This window comes from Marmota flaviventris, chromosome 5, assembly GCF_047511675.1.
Source record: "Marmota flaviventris isolate mMarFla1 chromosome 5, mMarFla1.hap1, whole genome shotgun sequence".
NCBI classification, from domain to species: Eukaryota; Metazoa; Chordata; class Mammalia; order Rodentia; family Sciuridae; genus Marmota; species Marmota flaviventris.
The window spans coordinates 67,652,368-67,671,944 of record NC_092502.1 but is presented as its reverse complement, the minus strand read 5'-3'; the positions used below and the strand labels follow the sequence as shown (position 1 = coordinate 67,671,944).

Genomic DNA, 19,577 nt, shown 5'->3' with positions numbered 1-19,577 from the left:
CAACTAAAGAAGTTTTTATTTTTTATTTTTGCAGTATTAGGCATAGAGCCCAGGGCCCTTAAGCATGCTAGGCAAATGCTCTACCACTGTGCTACATCCCCAGCCCTAAAAGCAAAATTTTAATACATAGTCTAACACTTCATTAGAAACCACTTTAGTCTCTTTGTGGTTCATACCAGTTTCTTTTCTTGCTCTAGTTTAAAAAAAGCTCCTGGGCAGAAATCAGCTTTTCTTTTCAGTCCTTACTAGGATTTAGAAGCTCTTAGAAGACAGAGGATCAACATTTGTAGATAGACATTACCCATAACAGAAACTGCAGCTGTGGTGTTTAGGAGACAACAAAACAAAAAAAAAAGAAGAACCCTGGGCTTGGCAAGAACAACCCTGAGGTCACATCCCCCATCTATATTACTTACCAAATGAATGTCTGTGGTCAAATTATTTGGTAAAGGTATCATTTATATCATTTATAGTTATCTATAACAAGAAAATGGTAAATAATACCTTTCTTTTAGTTATTAAAAGGGATGGCAAATGTAAGTGTTCTATAGATGCTAAGAGTTCTGTGTGACTATAACTCATTCTCTATGCCACTGTTGTTCAGGTAAAATATTAAACCACATTTTTCTTTATTTCCCAAATAATCATTTACGTACACCCAGACCTGAACTTATCTTCTTCCCCCCAACACCTCTTTTCCTCAACCTTCATTTAACATTAATTAGTAAATTTTTAAATTCCTTGCAAGTTTCCTATGATTTATCACAGCTGGTCAGCATCATGCTTATCCAACTTGAATCCTTAAACTTTGTTGCAACTTTTAGCATATCAATATTGAGAGCAGAACTGAGCCACAAGTGTCTCTTATATAATTATTTTAAAAACTGCTTATTACACCATTCTGTTCAATAAGAATAAATATTGTTGTAAAATAAGGAAAGTAAGAGGGAATCTGATGTCATAAAAATAAGGGGAAGATCAGTGGAGCAGGAGGAGACAAAGAGGGAGAGAGGAAGAACAGGAGAGGAAAGAAAATGTGGAATGAATTTTAACAACATTACATTATGTACATATATAAATATGACACTGGGAAATTTCACCTTTATGCATGTGTGGAAAGCACCAAAGATGGACAAATGGACGAACAAGGGGAGGATCACTGGAGTGGGCATGGGGGGAAAAGGGACTGGGAAACAGAGACTGAAATGGAGTGGATTAGATTCCATGCACATAATTTTGTCAAGATGAGCCCAGCTCTTATGTATAACTATAATGCTCTAATTAAAAACTCTAATAACAAAAAAGAATAATTACTGCTCTTCTAAACCACATGTGCATAAACTTAACATACTAGTTTTAATCAATGAGGCAGAGTAGCTCCAGAATATTTTTTTAGAATGTATTTTCCTTTTAGGCACTTTGCAACTAATGTTGACTCCAATTCTGAATCTTAATTTCTTCAATAAAAAAAGTGAGTGAGCAAGCAATAGAAAAACAAAAACTAAAATACCTACCTGGATTTATAGATATCTTTTTACAACTATAAGGTACCATGAAAAACTAAATGTAAATAAAAAAACTGGCCACAATCCAAGTATCCACTGACAGGAGAACAGACAGATGTGTGTTCTATATTCATTAAAAATTATACCATTTATCTGTAATAAATAAGCTTCAGTTTACATGGATACATCTTATAAACGTAAAGCCAAAAACAAAAGCAATACAAAACAAACAGGTTATAAAAGAGCAGATTTACATTATTGCATTACATGGAGTTAAAAACAAAACAACTGAGGCTCATGCACTATTTAGGGGATACATAGATAGAGGGCCTATGGTTCCAGCTACTTAGGAGGCTGAGGTAGGACAATCTCTTGAGCCCAGGAGTTTGAGCCTAGGCAAACAGCAAAATTCCATTAAAAAAAAAAAAAAGAATCAGTGCTAGGTAGTAAATTCATAAAACAAAACAAAAGAATGCAAAAAAAAAAAAACCTACTAAATGTAGTACTGCAGAGAAGGAGGGAGAGGAGGGATGTGACTGAGAAGGGGCATGCAACACATCAAAAGTAATAACAATGATCCATATGATCCATTCTTCAGTAGGATATGTTCAGAAACCACATATAAAAGCTATGTGTACTTTTTTATATGTATATTATGAAATTTAAAATAGTGCCTGTGTGGTAAAATACATAAAAACATTAAGCCAATTCCCCAAGTTCATCATTCTATCTTGACCATCAACTTCTACAACTGTCTTATTTTGCCACTTTATTTCAGGATGTTCACTATTCAATATTTTTATTGTTTAACTTTCCCATATTCTAAATTGAGAAGTCAGTTTAGAATATAGGAAAGTTCTGGACTTCAGATGGCCTTAGAATATTTTACAAAGCATTAAATGAAACCAAAAGATAGTCAAATAGATGTAGGAAGAGAGCTGAATTTAGGACCAGAGACTCTGTTTTATTTAGTATCTATATTATGCTGTTTTTCCCAAGTGTCTTGGGTCTTCATTTTCTATTTTCTGGAGATTCCATCTGATAACTCGGGATGGTTTCCATGAAGTAAGGAAAATCACAGATCTTAGTACTGGGATGTTGGTATGCTAGATTTAGTACATAGCCTTGCCAGAGTCCAGGCTGACATTGGGTGACCAGCTATATTTGAACAAAGCTTTTCCAGAGTCCTTCACAGGGTCTCACTCTTTGAGCTAAGAAACCTAGTTATCTCCCTCCCCCCCCCACCCCCCCAACAGTGTCTTGCTAAATTGCTGAGGCTGTTCTGGAGGTTGTCCTTCTCCTGCCACAGCCTCCCAAATTGCTCAATTACAGACATGTGCCACTATGCCCAGACTTGACCTATTCTTAAAGGGAAGATTTCAGAAATGTTTGTATAGGATAAATAAGTGAAATGTAGCTAGATGATACCTAATTATCAAAGAAAAATGTAAGAAATTTATAACAATGTTTCTGATGATACTTAGGGCAGTAATACTTGCTTGATACCTAGTCCTTCTGTATAATATATAAAACATGTGAGGGGCTGAGATTGTGGCTCAGCAGTAGAGTACTTGCCTAGTACCTAGTATTAAACAAATCTTCTTTGAATACACAGAGAATACAAAACAAAAGATTGCTTCTGTGAGACCCCAACATTGAAGCTCTTGTTGATATTAAAAGTTCAATGAATCCTTATTTGACTAAATTTTGCAAAATACGGCTGAATTGTGTGAGCTGATCCATTCCAGAATTTGCAAAATGCTTCAGTGTGTATAATAAGTTTAGATAAGAACATAAGCAATTATGTAGTTGGAAATTTATACCAAGAAAGTAAAGTCTTTTTAAATTGTGGATTTAATTCAGACTAAACTGTAGCAAAACCAATATTTTTAAAATAGTCCTTTATTGTAAGGTGTAAAACCTTAGTACTATAAAACTTTGCAAGAATTAGTATTCTTTTTAAGAAGAAACTGAAGAGATCATGTAACAGAAGCAACGATTTCTAATTTGTCAAGACATGAGAGGCTTGCTCTTCTTCAGTTATTCTGATTTATCTTAACTTCAAATTCCTAAGGTGTTCAAGCAGTTAAAGAGTGACTCCCTGAGTAGAGAAATTTGAGGGGCATAAGGGAGTGGTGGGATGGTGGAAAAGATGTGAGAAGCACTCATTACAACAAAACATCTACCATATATGCATTTCTCAGTTCTTCAAAGTTATGGCCAAAAAAAATGTCCATTACCTATTATTACTTAGTTTGAAAGTGAAAATCAAAATGAAGCCAAGTTGAGAACTAGCAATTAATGAAAATGGCTTATGGAAAGGATGGTATGGCACATGGACAGAGTTCTCAGGCAAGAACTTTTGGCATTAAGCAGCAGTCTAATCTGAAGCCACATTACTAAAAATAAAAGCGAATTCCACGAGTGCTTTATAAGAGCCAGACACTGTGTTACCTGGTTTACAGGCATTATCTCCTTGTGCCCATTTTAAAAGTAAAGAAACTGAGGGTTTATAGAATCATAAATTTAGTCAAGGTGTTTTGGTCAGTTTTTTTTTTTTTTTTTTTTTGCTGTGACCAAAATACCTGACAAGCAAGTTTATCTGAGGCTTACAGCTTCAGAGGTTTCAGTCCATAGATGGCATAGTCCCTTACTATGAGCACATGATGGCTGAAGGGCAGAGCAGAGGAAAGCAGCTCACCTCATGGTATTCAGGAAGCAGAAAGAAGGAAGGTGGAAGAGGTCAGAGGAAAGATGCACCTTTCTAGGGCACCCCTCCAGTGCCCCACCTGCTATAGTTTCCACTCCGTCCATTCAAACTAGAATGGACTGATAAAGTTACAGCTCTCAGAATCTAATCATTTTACCTCAAAACAAGAGCGCTAGGGGGACACCTTATATACAAACCATAACACAAGGTCACACAGATGTTAAAACAGTGAGATTCATACTCAGGAAACCTGACTGCAGAGACCTAATTCTTGTCCACAATATAACACTAATTGTACTGAGCCTTAGTTTCCCCATATGAAAAGTGAGGACTGGATATCAAGACTAGCCCGGGCTAGGGCTGTAGCTCAGTGGCAGAGCACTTGTCTAGCATGTGTGAGACGCTGTGTTCAATCCTCAGCACCACATAAAAATAAATAAAACAAAGGCATTCTGTCCATACACAACTACCAAAGAAAAAAAAGACTAGCTCCAGCTGGAATTCTGTGATTTGATAACAATGACAGGAGCATACTCCTTAGTGGTTTGTGTACTGGGTACACTGATGAGGACTGGCACATTTCCCTAAAAAGGAATGCCCCTGGGTCATATGCTAATATCAACCACTGTATCTATTCCTTTGCCCTCTACAAGCAGATAATGAAGTAGTGAGGCTAATTTGAGAAACCAGTCCATGCCCACAAGCAGTCACCCCTGGTTCATTCCCCTCTCAGCAAAAGTCTAGTGCCCTTGGATTTTCCAAGGGCAGAGTTTGCACTAAGTAAATATTGAATGGATCGGAAAATTCCATAGTCTCTGCTGGAAAGAGACTGAAACCAAATACTTTTTTTTTTAAAAAAATAGTCCCTACAAATGTTTTAAATGAATCAGTAGACCATAAGCTCCATGTGGGCAGAGACAGCACTGGCCTTGTTCACTACTGTTTCCTTTGCAGCTTAAATTGTGCCTCTTAGATAGTAACTGCTCAATACAAGCGCTGTTTTTACTGGATTCTTACAGTTCCAATTTTCCCTAAAAAGAACAAAATTAAAGTATTAAAAGCAAAGCCATGCTATTTGCTTAATTCTTTCTGTGGTTCTTTATTCAAATAGCCAACCTAAAATAAGTACCTTAAAAAGTGCTAGTGCTACAGTGAAAACATTCATTGTCCTTTCTTGTCTAGTTCAAAAGACAAATTAGAAATATATAAAGAAAACAAAGCCAAGTACAGGCACATGCCTGTAGATCCAGCTACTCAAGAGGCCAATCAATAACTGGGAAAAGGAACTGAACAAACACTTCACAAAAGAAATACAAATGATCAAAAAGCATATGAAAAAATGTTCAACATCTCTAGCAATTGGAGAAATGCAAATTAAAACTACACTGAGATTCCATCTTATTCCAGTCAGAATGGCAGTTACCAAGAATACAAACAACAATAAATATTGGGGAGGATATGGGAAGAAAGGTACTCTCATACATTGTTGGTGGGACTTCAAATTGCTGCAACACTATGGAAAGCAGTATAGAGATTCCTAAGAAAACCTGGAATGGAACCACCATTTGACCTAGCTATGCCACTCCTCAGCATGATACCCAAAGGACTTAAAAATGACACACTGCAGTGACGCAGCCACATCCAATGTTTATAACAGCTCAACTCACAATAGCCAAGCTATGGAAACAACCTAGGTGTCCTTCAACGGGTGAATGGATATAGAAAATGTAATATATATACACAATGAAATATTACTCAGCCATAAAGAAGAATGAAATTATGGCATCTGCCAGTAAATGGATGGAACTGGAGAATATAATGCTAAGTGAAATAAGCCAATCCCCAAAAAACAATTGCTGAATGTTTTCTCTGATTTGTGGATGCTAACAGGGGAGGTTGAGGAAGTATATAATAGATTGAATCGGACAGGAGGTAATTGAGGGAGGGGGTGGGGGGATTAGGAAGGACAGTAGAATTAATTGGTCATAACTTTCCTAGCCTTATATTTGTATACACTACCAGGGTAACTCTGTGTTAAGCACGACACAAGAATGGGAATCTAATGGAATAAGTTATACTTTATGTATGTATATTTTGTCAAAATAGCATTCTACTGTCATGTATAACTAAAATTTTTTTAAAAAATTAAAATTTAAATTTAAAAAAAGAGGCTGAGGCAGGAGGATTGTCTGAACTTAGGGCCAGGCCAGACAACAGAGCAAGAACACATTTGAAAAAAACAATACACAAAGAAAACGGTATTATTCAGTAGATATCTATCAGGTACCTACTGTGTGCTAATCAGGTGTAAAGAACTGCCTGATTAGCAGTTGCCACAAATAACATCAGGTGCTATGGGCTGGGCAACATAAAGGAAAATGTACAAAATCATTGACACTGAACTGGTCTAAAAGATTAGAGAGGAAGAACCTGGATTCCTAACTGAAACAGTCTTCAGTTATATCCTATGGCACACTGGTATGCTTTGATCAATTTTAGGATCTGTGGCAAGAAATTCATTAGTAATAATGATGTATATATTTTTATTGTAAAGAAGTGTAAACATTACCATGTGAGACTATGATTTGCTGTACTCCTTCAGTTGGAAATACCTATTAGAATTTTAAATACATATACCCTTATCTCATCAACCCTACTTTAGGGAATCTACACTTAGAAATACAGTTGCTATTGTAAGGATGTGTAGAAAAGGGTATTTATTGGAGCCTTGTTTGCATAACAAAAACCATGAAACAACCTGAATAGCATATGGTACAACTATTTAAAAGATGGGATGGGATCCACATCTGTTGATCTTGAAGGGCTTTTAGGGTATATTTATTAGGAGAAAAGCAAGCTGCAGAAAAGGGTATAAATGATCTCATTTTTATTTAAAGCAGACAAGCCAGCATGCCTTGCATGTGTCTATTTATCCTTTTGTGTTTACAGAGAAATGTGGAAAATAAGGGGAGATAGGAGAGGAAGAAAGGAATGGAGAGGCAGCGGAATAAGTTTATGAACTTTTTTTTCCTGTTTTACTGAAGGAACAAATATATTACTTTCATAAAGTTTGATGAGACATTTGCAAAAATACTAAATATACAAAGCTAATTCACAGACTATTTCTATAGTGCTCACCTGCACTCAGATATGCTTTCTTGGACAGATCAGGAGAGGGTTGCATGGAACTGTACATAACCCAAATCCTTCAAGGGCTCTGGAAGAATTCATGTGGCTACCTGTCATGTATCATCTAGCATATGGGTTGTGGTAGAAAGAAAATGGAGAACCACTATGCTATAAGCAACATAACCACAGACATTTTTTGATGTGGTGAACAGTTTTGAAAGCAGTGTTATAGGAAAATTAATCTGGCTGCAGAACAGATTAAAAAAAGGAGAGAGGAAAACAATTAGGAGACTACTGATAAGACTAATAAGTCTGAATTAGGGTGTGGCCATTTTTTTTTCCTGTTGTGCTGGTTTCTCAGGGAATAAAAACTCTTTCCTGACTTCTAGTCTTTGTTACTTACTCCCAAGCCAGTAGTAGCATCTTTGTGGTCGCAGAAGTGTTTTTCTCATTATCTATGTTGATATTTTAACCTAAAATTCAAATTTAGGATTTTTTAAAAAATCACAAACCAATTATTAGTTCTGTTGTTCCAATTAGGATTTCATTAATTTCTCTGGTTTTGACTTTTGAGAATGTTTACATACAATAATCATGTATTCATGATATTCTGTTCTCTCTTCTACCCAAGTTGAGTTGACAGCATAAACTACTGTCTCCTTACCCCCATTTTAAGATTTTTGCCTCCTAATTCTCTAGCTATTTATTATATTTTGTGGCTGCTCTCTGGATACCTTCCAAACCCCTGACCGTGGTCCTTTCCTTCTTTTTTCCTGAATACTACAGCAATCTATTCTTAAATGACTTCATCTGATTTTCTTACTCTAACTAATATTTACTAATTTTGCATTTTTTCTTTTCTGTGACTGACTTTGCCATACTAAATTGAACTATTTACCTGCAACTCTTAGAGCGATAAATCTAACCAACTAACATTAAATCACTATACACACACACACACACACACTATATATATATATATATATATATATATATATATATATATATATATATAGAATAAGACAAATCTAAAACATAAGCTGAAGACGGATAATTTTTAAATTCAGGCAAAACAAAAAACTGTTCCTCTTCTGTAGTTTTCAGTGATTAGATACACACTTATCTGAAAATCAGCTAAATTGATTTTTTGCTTGACTTTCTAGGTAAGTCAATACAAATGTACACACTAGACTCATCTGCTAGAATCTTAATTTTTATACCAGTGGAAAACAAAGAAGAAAGCTTCTGCTACAAAAAGTTCTAGAATGAAAATTTACCACAAGTTAGTATGTTGAGCAAGATTTAAAAAACCAACGTCTCTCATCCCACCAAAAAAAAAAAGAAGAAGAAGAAGAAAAAAATCCCCCCAACGGGTCATTTTCATGCTTTAGCTACCATAATTTGTTTAGTGATAAATGAACCAGAGTTGCTCTAAGAAACTGAAAAGCAATCCATTTCAAAGTCTTAGAGCAAATTTAGAGACTGATAACAATTGAAAATACATTTATTTACATACACTTTCTGGCCATATACATAGGCCACGATATTCACTATCTGCTATTTTCCTTTCTCTGCAATGATTAGAAGTATAATTCATTTCTATACATCTTTTTTATTTCCATATCATTTTGTTTATTTTGTATTACTGAAGTCTTACTATGTGCTTGACATTCTTCTAGAGGCTGGCACATAGGAGTACCAAGGCAGACAATATCATTGCTGTCATGGAGCTTACATTGTAGCAGGGGAACAGAGAAGACACAATGATATATAATGTCCCAGGTAAAAGAATTATGTGCAAAAGATGCTATTATTTTAGGTAAAACAGTCAGAGGTCTCTCTTAAGGAGTTGCCATTTAAAGTTGACACCTGAAGAAAGTGAGATTGAATCACATAGGTATCTCGGAAAAACATTCCAGGCAATATTTCCCAGCACTTAGGCTTATGCATTGAAGGTTCTAGAAAAAAGACAATGTTTCTCTTAGAGAAGAAAGAGATATTCTGTAAATGGCTATGAAGAAAAATAAAAATGTCTTATACCTCAAGTGCATATCCTGTTTGATGGGGCAATCCTTTTTACTCCTTGTCTTATATTGCATAGTATTTCGGATAACACTATACCATATTACTTTCTTCCTTGTGACAGTCTCCTGTTGCTCATTCCTAACTCATTGAATCAGCTCATTCTTTCCACCTTTCCTTGTTTTGTCTAGGATTCCTTGTTACCCCTTTTCTTATTTCAAATAGGTGAATCTGATCTCATTTCCCACTCATCCATACACTTTGCTCCCATCAGTTATGCCTTCCCAGGAAAGGAGAACCTAGAAGTACACATTCAAAAAGCAAATGGGGGCGGGGGAGGTAGACTGGGTATTAAGTGTTGCAACAGACTGCTCTCTGTGAGGCTGGGGATTCTTATCTTCTTTCTCTCTGTATGCCCAGAGTCTAGTTTGGTAAGTGCTGCTGCAACTGTAACTGGAAGGACCTTTGAGATCATCTAGTTAGCCTCCCACTCCACCCACCTCAAGAATTCCTTTCCTAGAATGTCTCTGTAGCTTTTCCACTTACTAACACAATAATGAAGATAGGCTACTTACATATTTCCCAGTGTCTACAAAGAAGCACTTAGGTGTACAGAAGTCAACTTCAGCCAATCACCAGAACATAAATTTAGGATTTTCATTTACTTTTTTCGTAGGTATATGACATTTCCCTCTGGCTTCCTTATTTACTCTGTTTTCTCTTTTAAATATGTCTGTGATACTCCTAAAGCATTGTGCAGCTGTTATATGACATTATCAATTAAAGTGTCATTTATCTTCAACATACTGAATTAGAAATTACTTATTTTTCTGCAATGATTAGAAGTATAACCCATTTCTATACATCTGTACCTACCCTTTAAAAATATTTCTTCTTTGGTTAAAAATTTAGTGCCCACAGACTATACTAACACCAGCCCATGATACGTGCTTAGTGGTAAGAAGCCACTTGCCACCTAATAGAAAAATCTGCCAGTTCTCTTGGATAAAAGAAGAAAATCAAGAGAGTCAAGGCTAATAACAAGAATATAAAAAGTAAAACCATAGTTAGGAGTAAAGCACATCTGCCATGCTGTGATGGATCTTTATCCCCCTTTCTTGGCCACTGAAAATACTAATGGTCTTGGGGTGGGGGGGTGGTATTTGAGAAAACAGGATATTTTAGTACAAACATGAAAAAACTAAAATTATTAAACAGGCTATTTTCACCAAGAAGTTCTCTCAAAGAATTTCAACGCTAACAAAATGGTTACAAAAGGTATATCCTACTTTTGAGAGCACTGCATGTATTTTTATAATTTCAAAGGCCAGGAGCTGGGGTTTTAGTTCAGGTGTAGAGTGCTTGCCTAGCACATGTGAGGAACTGGAACTTCAGCACCACATAAAAATAAATAAAATAAAGGGATTGTGTCCACCTACAACTAAAAAACAAATTAATAATAATAATAATTTCAAAGGCCAGGATCTACTCATCCTAGCATTTTGTGAATATTAAACAAAGAAATGAATTAGAAAATAGTATTAACAATGAAAATTATTGATTTTTTTAAAGTACTATCAGTAAAAGCAAAATTTTCTTTTCAGGTTATGAGGATTAAAAGTAGAAAACAGGCTGGGGATGTACCTTAGTGGTAGAGCACTTGCCTAGCATGCATGAGGCCCTAGGTTCAGTACCCAGTACTGCAAATGAAAAATAAAATAGAGTAGAATATATGTGAATTTTATAATATAGCTATAATTCTATTATTTATTGATGGTAAATAGTTTTAGCATATTTGAGTTGTTCTCGCCATAATGATTGTCAAATAGTCAATTCCCTTATACATTGAAGAACTTGAGTGAGAAATTAAAACTGCTTTGAAGACTTTCTAGGAATTCACACATTTACTCTGTATCTGTTATCACAAAGTTCCCTTTAAGCCCAAGTCAAAGGTCTGACCCATCTTACTTGAATATAAACACTTACAGGGGGGAAAAAAAAAGTCAGGCTTAGAAGTGAGTAATCTCTCATTTTTTCCTGCACTATGGTAAGAAAAGGGAATATATAAGCTGTTTGCATAAAGTTCCTTGCTACTTAAAGGAAAAACCAGAACTTAACCACCTAACATCACTCATTTCGAGTAGTCACCCAGCAATGCTATGTACTTATTCTAGGCATATTCAAAACAGAATCAAACATTTTCTGTAGTAATGTCTACATGGGTTCTTTTAAATTACCCACCACAAAAACAAATGTTGTAATTGAAGAGAGGATTAAATTTCTGGAAATATTCAGCTCATTTGGATTCACATAAATAAGGTCAATGATCAAGCTAAGGAATAAATACATTTTCTTATTAAGTAAGAACACTTAGGTGTTACTGCAGTGTTACTGTAGTGTAATGAGTTTAATTTTCTTTTATAGCCAACAAGGTGTCTCTGTAGGCAATTTTCAGTCTCCCAAGGTGGAGGCTTTAAAAAACAATATTCATTTAGAATTTTCTTTAAAAAAATCAATATTATAATCACACCATCCTTAATAAAGCCAGCTGAATTCCAGATCACAAACTTCACATAATGTTTTAATTAAAAATTTTAAAGTTTCCATCGATAATTTGTCTTACATTAGTATGTTTAACCATCTAAACTGCCATTTGTTTCTATGCTTGCATCCATTTTATATTTTTCAATATGTATATGAATTTGATGTCTGGCTTAATCCATCAAGTTTATCTTACTGACAGTTTCTTTAACCACTTAATTTTTTTAAAAAGTTAGTAAATATAGCCAAAGGCTTTATAATCCTCCCAAAATTATGCACTAAGGACACATTTTTACTATTCAATATATTCAGAAGATATTTTGTATACAGCTTTGTGAAATATAATAAATTTGAAAAATTTTAAAGTGGATAACTTCACTTTCAGACACACTAGTTTCTTAATGACAAAGAATCTTTGCATATTTGGTTTTTCTAAGAACATCAGATAATTAAAAAATACCAGAAAAAGGATATTCTAGCATTTAGTAATAAAAAGATAACTTTTTGTGTTAAATTAAGTGGCATACTTAAAACGTAACAAAAAAATCCACTGAAAATCTCTGAAAGAACTACCAAAAAAACAAAACTAAAAATAAATAAATAATGTGTGTGTAAAGATAATTATTTTGGCACTTTCAGTTTTTAAAAACAGTATTCATGACCCTTAGGGAATTACACATATAAGACACTAAAAACTGTCCTAGTGCTTGATAATAGGAAATACCTACACCACAGACATAGATAACATAACTATTGAGCCAGTGAGGGTCTTGCTGGTTTGAGCTAAGTAGACTTGGCAGAGCTTTAAAAATTCCATCTTGCATTTTTATAATGCTTTTTTAATTTTCAAAGTAAACACACTATCAGGCAAGAATGCTGGGTGCTCTGTTTTACAGAAATTGAAATGAATGGAAATAAGTGATTATACAAATATATGCAGAGGCTTGATCACATTTGTCTTTTATATATTGTATTTAAACATTAACTATTGATAAAAATTATAAAGGATTCTTGAGGAATTTCTAACCAAATATTTCATACCAAATATGAACTATTTACTTTCAGATCAGTAATAAGATTCTTTTTTTCTTCAAATGTCTAACATTTCTCCACCTGTAAAATTAAGACAAGTAACAGCTGCCTTGTGTCCTACATGGATATTGACAGAATCAGGGACTTAATATAGAAACTAGAATACAAACTTTTGCCTGAAAAATGCTTAGCATAGTGCTTCTACATAATTAATACTTGATCACTATTAACAAAAAAGGTTAACAAAATATAAAGGGAATATGGGCACAATATTTTTAAAAAAATCTAAACTACCAAAATAACTTTTATAAAACACTTGCCCAGTCTTATTATGTCATATAATTTGTTTCCGATCTCTAGAAGAGACCAAGATGTTCAAAAGAAGCCTCCTGGAAACTTAGATAACTGAGAAACTGGTTATTCACCCTGGCTATACCACTAATTAATTTTTGTAGTCTTTCCCTAAACACTTGTATGGATCTCAGTTTCTCATCTGAAAAAATGAGGGGGTGGGAGTAGATGAGTACTCAAACCATTTTAAACTGTAACCTAAAATCATGGCAACAAAATAGGCTCTGAGAACCCAGAAGCCCCAGCTTTTGAGCTCTAACTATAGCAATATTTACATTTTATTGTGTATGTACCACCAACTATATTATTTTTAAATCCTTTCAGAAATACCAAATCTGTGAGTTTATTTTTTTTGTCTCATACTTTATAATGTATAAAGAAAATGTCAAAGAATGAACTACCCCAGTTCCTTCACCAAATTGAGAGGTTTAAGAAGATTGTAGAATTTCAGAGACACACACACACGTTTTGAAAACAACTAGACAGTTGTAAAGAACTTTTTGTTTTTAAACTCCAAATCATCGTAGTACCCAAAGTCATATACTGGTTCAGCTCAGCCTTAAAACCTAGGTCTTTTCATTTTTAGTTTATTGTTTTTCTACTATTTCTGTGATTGAATACCAAAATCAAATTGTCACAAAGGAATCTGAGGAGGGACATAAAGCACCAAATTTTGCATCTTAAAATGAGGAAACTTTATTCCTAATAATTACAAAAGAAACATTAAAACAGTAACATAAACAGGGTCCATAACAAATGGCTGGTAGAGCTTTAAAGTTCAGCATGTGACAATCATAAGGTCATAAGTCATAGCATTGCCCCAACCACCATGAAATAATAAATCATGTATTAAATTGGATATCATTTCACAATAGCTTTCAAAATTGGCTATCAAATATACTTTCATAATAGCTATGGCTAAATATTATTATGGAGAATTATGAAATCAACTAGAATTAGGTTAGTTTTATGATAAAAGAAATAATATTATTACAACAAACTATGTGCCCTAAACACTGGATACTTAAACTCCTGAATTATTTTTTACAAAAATTAAAATTCAAGATAAAATAATATGTAAATATCTATAACAAATCATATCATTAAACATTTTTTCTCTCCATATATGTGTGTGTGTGTATAAATATTCACACTATAGGACATATATATATGTGTGTGTGTGAGTGTGTGTGTGTGTGTATATTCACACTATAGGGCATATAATATATATGCCCTATAGTGTGAATAGATAAAAAAACTCTAAAGAGGTATTTTCACAAAACTTGCTATATTATAAACACCTATTGACGCTTGCTAAAAAGTATTTTAAAGCACTCAAAATTAACAGTTGGTAACTCTGAACAAGTATGCTTAAGCATGCAGCTCTACCAGATAAGCTATTAATATTTAAACTAGCCCAGAGATAAAATTAAGGGATGGCACATTTTCATTCAAAATAACTGATTGTAAGAACTATACCATAATATAAATACTTTAAATGACTAGCACTTGCAGAACCTCACAATTTATTCTGTATATTTGCCATTAAGAATTTGATTTCCTTAATATATCAGCAGAGAAATCCATAACTCACAGAAATATATTACCGAAGAAAAGGGTTACACTCCAGTCAGTTAACAATGTATCATAAAAGTGCACTATTAAATATGATATGGTTAAATTAACCTAAGACATCATTATTTCCACTGTTCAAATCATTATATTTTCATTAAATAGCAGCCCAAATAACAATGGGACAAATATGAACCTGATCTTAGCAGAACTAACCTCATAGAAAGTAAAGTATTTATTCTGTCCTTATTTTGGTACTAAAGCATAGGAAGAAGAACAAAATAACTTCATAAACAACAAGGGCTATATTGCCACAATTAGCTTTACATTTCCACTTTATAAAAGAGATAATTGTAATTCTAGTTGTTACATTCCCGTTATAAGCACAGCCCCAAATTACTTTTATTACTCTCTCTCTCTCTTTTTTTTTTTTTTTTTTTTTGCAGGCAGGGGGATAGAGGAGACAATCAGAGATTGAACCCAGGGGCTCTCAACCCCTGAGCCACATCCCCAGCCTTTTATTTTTTTATTTTGAGATAGGGTCTTGCTAAATTGCTGAGGCTGGCTTTGAACTTGTGATCCTGTGCCTCAGCTTCCCAAGCCACTAGGATTACAGGCATGCACCACTGCACCTGCCCCAAATTACTCTTCTTAAACCTCTAAATTCATAACAGTATATCCAAATTGGTGGTTTTCAGAACTGTTCTTGATATTTCTTAACTTATCTCCACTATTCCATGCCTCTGTTGCTTCTCCTCCTTTGCCCCTTCCCTACTGGGGGGAGGGGAGAAAGGTTGAAACTACCTGTCTACAACTAATTTTGAGATGTTATCAATTAAAATATGTAAAATGAAAAAACTATCAACATTACAAGTTACATCCTAATTTAGTTAGGCACAGGTGATAACACATCATTCAAAGGGAAGGGAACACTTAATGAATCCTTTTAAAAATATCAAAATTCTCCTCAGTTGGTTTTCTGAAGCTGAAGAAATAACATATGGGTTTTAAAACCCTTTTGTAGATGTCAATAAATAGTTGATTTTCAGTTTTAGCTTAATTCAACAAAATATTTCCTGAAAACTCTTTGTGCACCAGGATTCACCAATATATATTTTGCATGACACAGAAATATGGAACCAAGTGCCCATTAATTTGGTAAATACTGATAAGTACTGCATTACACAATTACTTTTGATGAAAATATTACCAAGATAGCTTCAGAAGTAATACTATTCAATAAAAGCCTATTTTGTCTACTTAAATCACTCACAGTACAACACAAGAACTCACTACTAATTAAAACTTGGTGTAATCACTGAAGAAAATAAGTTTTTAAAAACCATGACCCAGACCTATTCTAAATGTAATAAAAATTAAGATTTCATAACACACCCAGGATATTTCAATCACCTCCAGGTCAGAGTGGACTAGATACATATATAACTATAACAAATTAATGCCGATATTCTTTCATATATTAGACACTCATGCTAAAATAAACCATTTGTCTCTAATCTGTCCTTCTGTCCTTCATTAAAATATCAAAAGCCCATAAAGTGATCTTTAATCACATGTAAGTTTTACTTTAATACAATTTGCATTTACTCTACATTTATGCAAGGTGTATGTCAAAATATCACAAAACTTATAAACATTTAATAATATACCGAAAGTAACCAAACTAAAATATCTGTAACAAGACAGCATTAGAAATACAAATTAATGTTATTATAAAAATATACAGAGAATAACCAGAGAAACATCACAAGAAGTCATTTCAATAAAATCTAAATAATTGCTCATTACATGTTTCTGTATTGGCCAATCCACAATTAACTGACATACCTGAATACATAATGTGTTTTAAAAATCAATTGTACAGCCATGACAAGGTATAGATTTTTTACAAAGAAAAAAAAGCTACCATAAAGCTAACAATAAAAATAAGTAAGCACCCTAAACCAGATTACTTTTAGAAAGTACTTTATATGAATGAATATCAAAAACACTAAGCAAATTAAAGACATTGAAACATCCATTTTTCACAACCTTTGGAAAGTTGAATTATAGTCCTCCCTTTTTCATAAAACCTTTGATTGACGTTAATAACAAAAATGAGAATGGGACAGGATTTGTCTCACTCATCCTGTGTTTGTACAGGTCTTCAATTTAATTACTTTTATAAAATTAGACTGATATGATTAATGAGAGACATTCCAATTTATATAAATTTTAGTAGCTTCATTAAGTGCCAATCTTCAGAGCCCTAGACTAAAACTGAATCTACAAGTTCATCCTGTATCACTCTCTCTAAAAATCCCACTCTTCAAGAAATGGTCTAACATTTCAACATCACCCCAATATAAAAGCTATCATTCCTAAAGCAACTTATTTCTCTGCTTTTATTCCAGCAATTTCACCATTAATGCTGAGGTAAAAAAAAAAATGTTGAAAAAAATACTATGCAGAAATGTGCCCTCATCATTCTTATGTTTATGCTATTTTTTTAAAAAAGCATATCACATTAGAAGGGCTAACTCCTTTTACTTAAGAATGAATCTAATCATCAGTTAACATTTCTCTAATGTTATTATCAATGAATCTTAACCTTAAAAAGAAAATGTTTTTCTATGCTCAATCACGATATTTGTAATTTTATTTAATATGCTAACTACATATTACCATGCACTGACATACCTGAAGGATTTGCCTTCTCCCCCAAACAGAATGTAAGGCATTTGTTAACATTCTGAAGAAAAGCAATTTAGGTAGCAGTTAAAGAAGTCAAATTATAATGTTCTCTTTTTTTAAAACTAGAAAGAATGCAAGTGAAATTATCAACAGTATTTAATATTATTATATCTAAAATCAGAATGTCAGTATTCCATCAAATTGTGGCTTCAACATGTTGATTTAGTTGCTGACCACTCAGGGTTACTGGTCATAGCTAATGTTTGGCTAGAGACATGTAATATATAGAGAAAACAGGCAATTTGAGTTATATCATGGCTGTTGTTCAGAAACAATAGACTAATTCAATGATGGTTAGAAAAAGAAACACTGTTTCAATTTACTTGGGTGAAGCTTTGTTCTGAGTAATCCTAAATTCCCAGTGCTAAATTAATGTTATAAAGTATAAATTTTCTAACATTACCAGTTAATCTTGTATTAAAGCTTTTTGTCTTTTTGTTAGGACATAGACTAGTGATTATAATTCCAAATAACACATCAACATAAAAATGATAATTTTACCAGGTATTAAAGAACTTATAAACTGCCACATCGTCGTAGCCCTGCCTACCTCTCTAGAGTTATTATTGAGGCTCAAATTAAAAAAAAATGTAGAGACACTTTATATGTCATTAAGTACTATAAACATTAAAGTATCAAAATTATTTTTAATGATTTAAGGGTAACCTATGTTCAGCTAACAATTATTCTGCATATCCCAGATTGTATAAGGCATAATGAAATTTCAGTGAATGGAAATTTAAGTTTTGTTCCATGTGGTTCCCCCCGCCCTTATAGGAAGAAAATGAAAACAATTCTATGATGATTATCAGGACAAAGAATTTCCTAAATGTATTATTTTTCTTTGTATAATTACATGTTTTATAAATCTATTTAATAGCTTCCTACAGATAGCTTAGTCAAATTAGCTGTGCTTACATCTTCTAAGAAAATCAGGCACATAAAATTTACTTTCAAAAATTTGAGATTGAAGTTTTAAACAGCATGTCTTAATATTTGAAGCAAAAGTATATGCAAGAATCAAATCTAACTGGAAACATTGAAAACTTTCAAGTCATAAAGACAACAATTAAAAAGGTGAAGTAGTGTTCATCTTAACAAAAGATAACTATTGAATAATGGATTACTAGGTAGTAGTTTGAGTTAAGATACAGAAGCAAAGTGGTTTTTCTCCTCTTGTTTCAAAAGAAGAAAGAAAGAAAGAAACTCCTAAGCCTTTAAGGAAAACAGAACAGCTGAAATCTAAATTTTTTCCCTAATAAGAAAAGCTTCCTACATAAAGAGAAAAAGAGATACTCTTTGTTTCTCAATGCAAGGATAACTTTCTCAGCAAAAGAATTTTTAAGACTTTTAAAATCCTCAATGACTAGTTAATCAGAACAATAAACATCACATTTAAGAAAAAATTAAGTCTACTGTCTTAAAAAAAAAGATCAATATTGTCACTACAATCTACATTTTCCTTCACACCTAGAATGGAAATATAATCTAGTATTTATGTGACTTGAGGATGGGGCACAGGATAGAGAACTTTACCTACACATACATTTAAATTTAGAACTTTTTTCAGTAATTCCATTTTGATGGACCTTTTTAAGGTAAATCGGTGTACTTAAAAGTGACTAAGAAAAAAAGAGAAATCAAATGATAGCCAAAATTGTTAAGTTTCAGTTCCTAGCTATAAGTTATCTGCTTGAGAACTTGAAGGGACATTTAAAAATAAAAATTTGTTTTGCATGCTGCAACCAATTCCTTTCTTAAATTTATCAGCAGAAACAACTTGTCTACTTTAGGTAAGGAACCCTATGAACAAGACCCATATCTAAAAAATACTATGGTCTGGCACACTGTATAAATGCATTGCTTTAACAATTTCAAATTCTCATTCTTCAACAGGTTCAGTTTGAAGAACAAGACTCATTTTTAGTACTAATTTTAACCCTTTAATCTCAAAATACTTC

At 33.3% G+C, this 19,577-nt stretch overlaps 1 protein-coding gene across 5 annotated transcripts in view; it reads right to left on the bottom strand.

Annotated features, from left to right (window-relative positions):
* Nr3c1 (nuclear receptor subfamily 3 group C member 1) overlaps positions 1–19,577 on the bottom strand; it is a 101,633-nt gene that overhangs the window by 76,819 nt on the left and 5,237 nt on the right. The gene's annotated exons all lie outside the window — the stretch shown is intronic.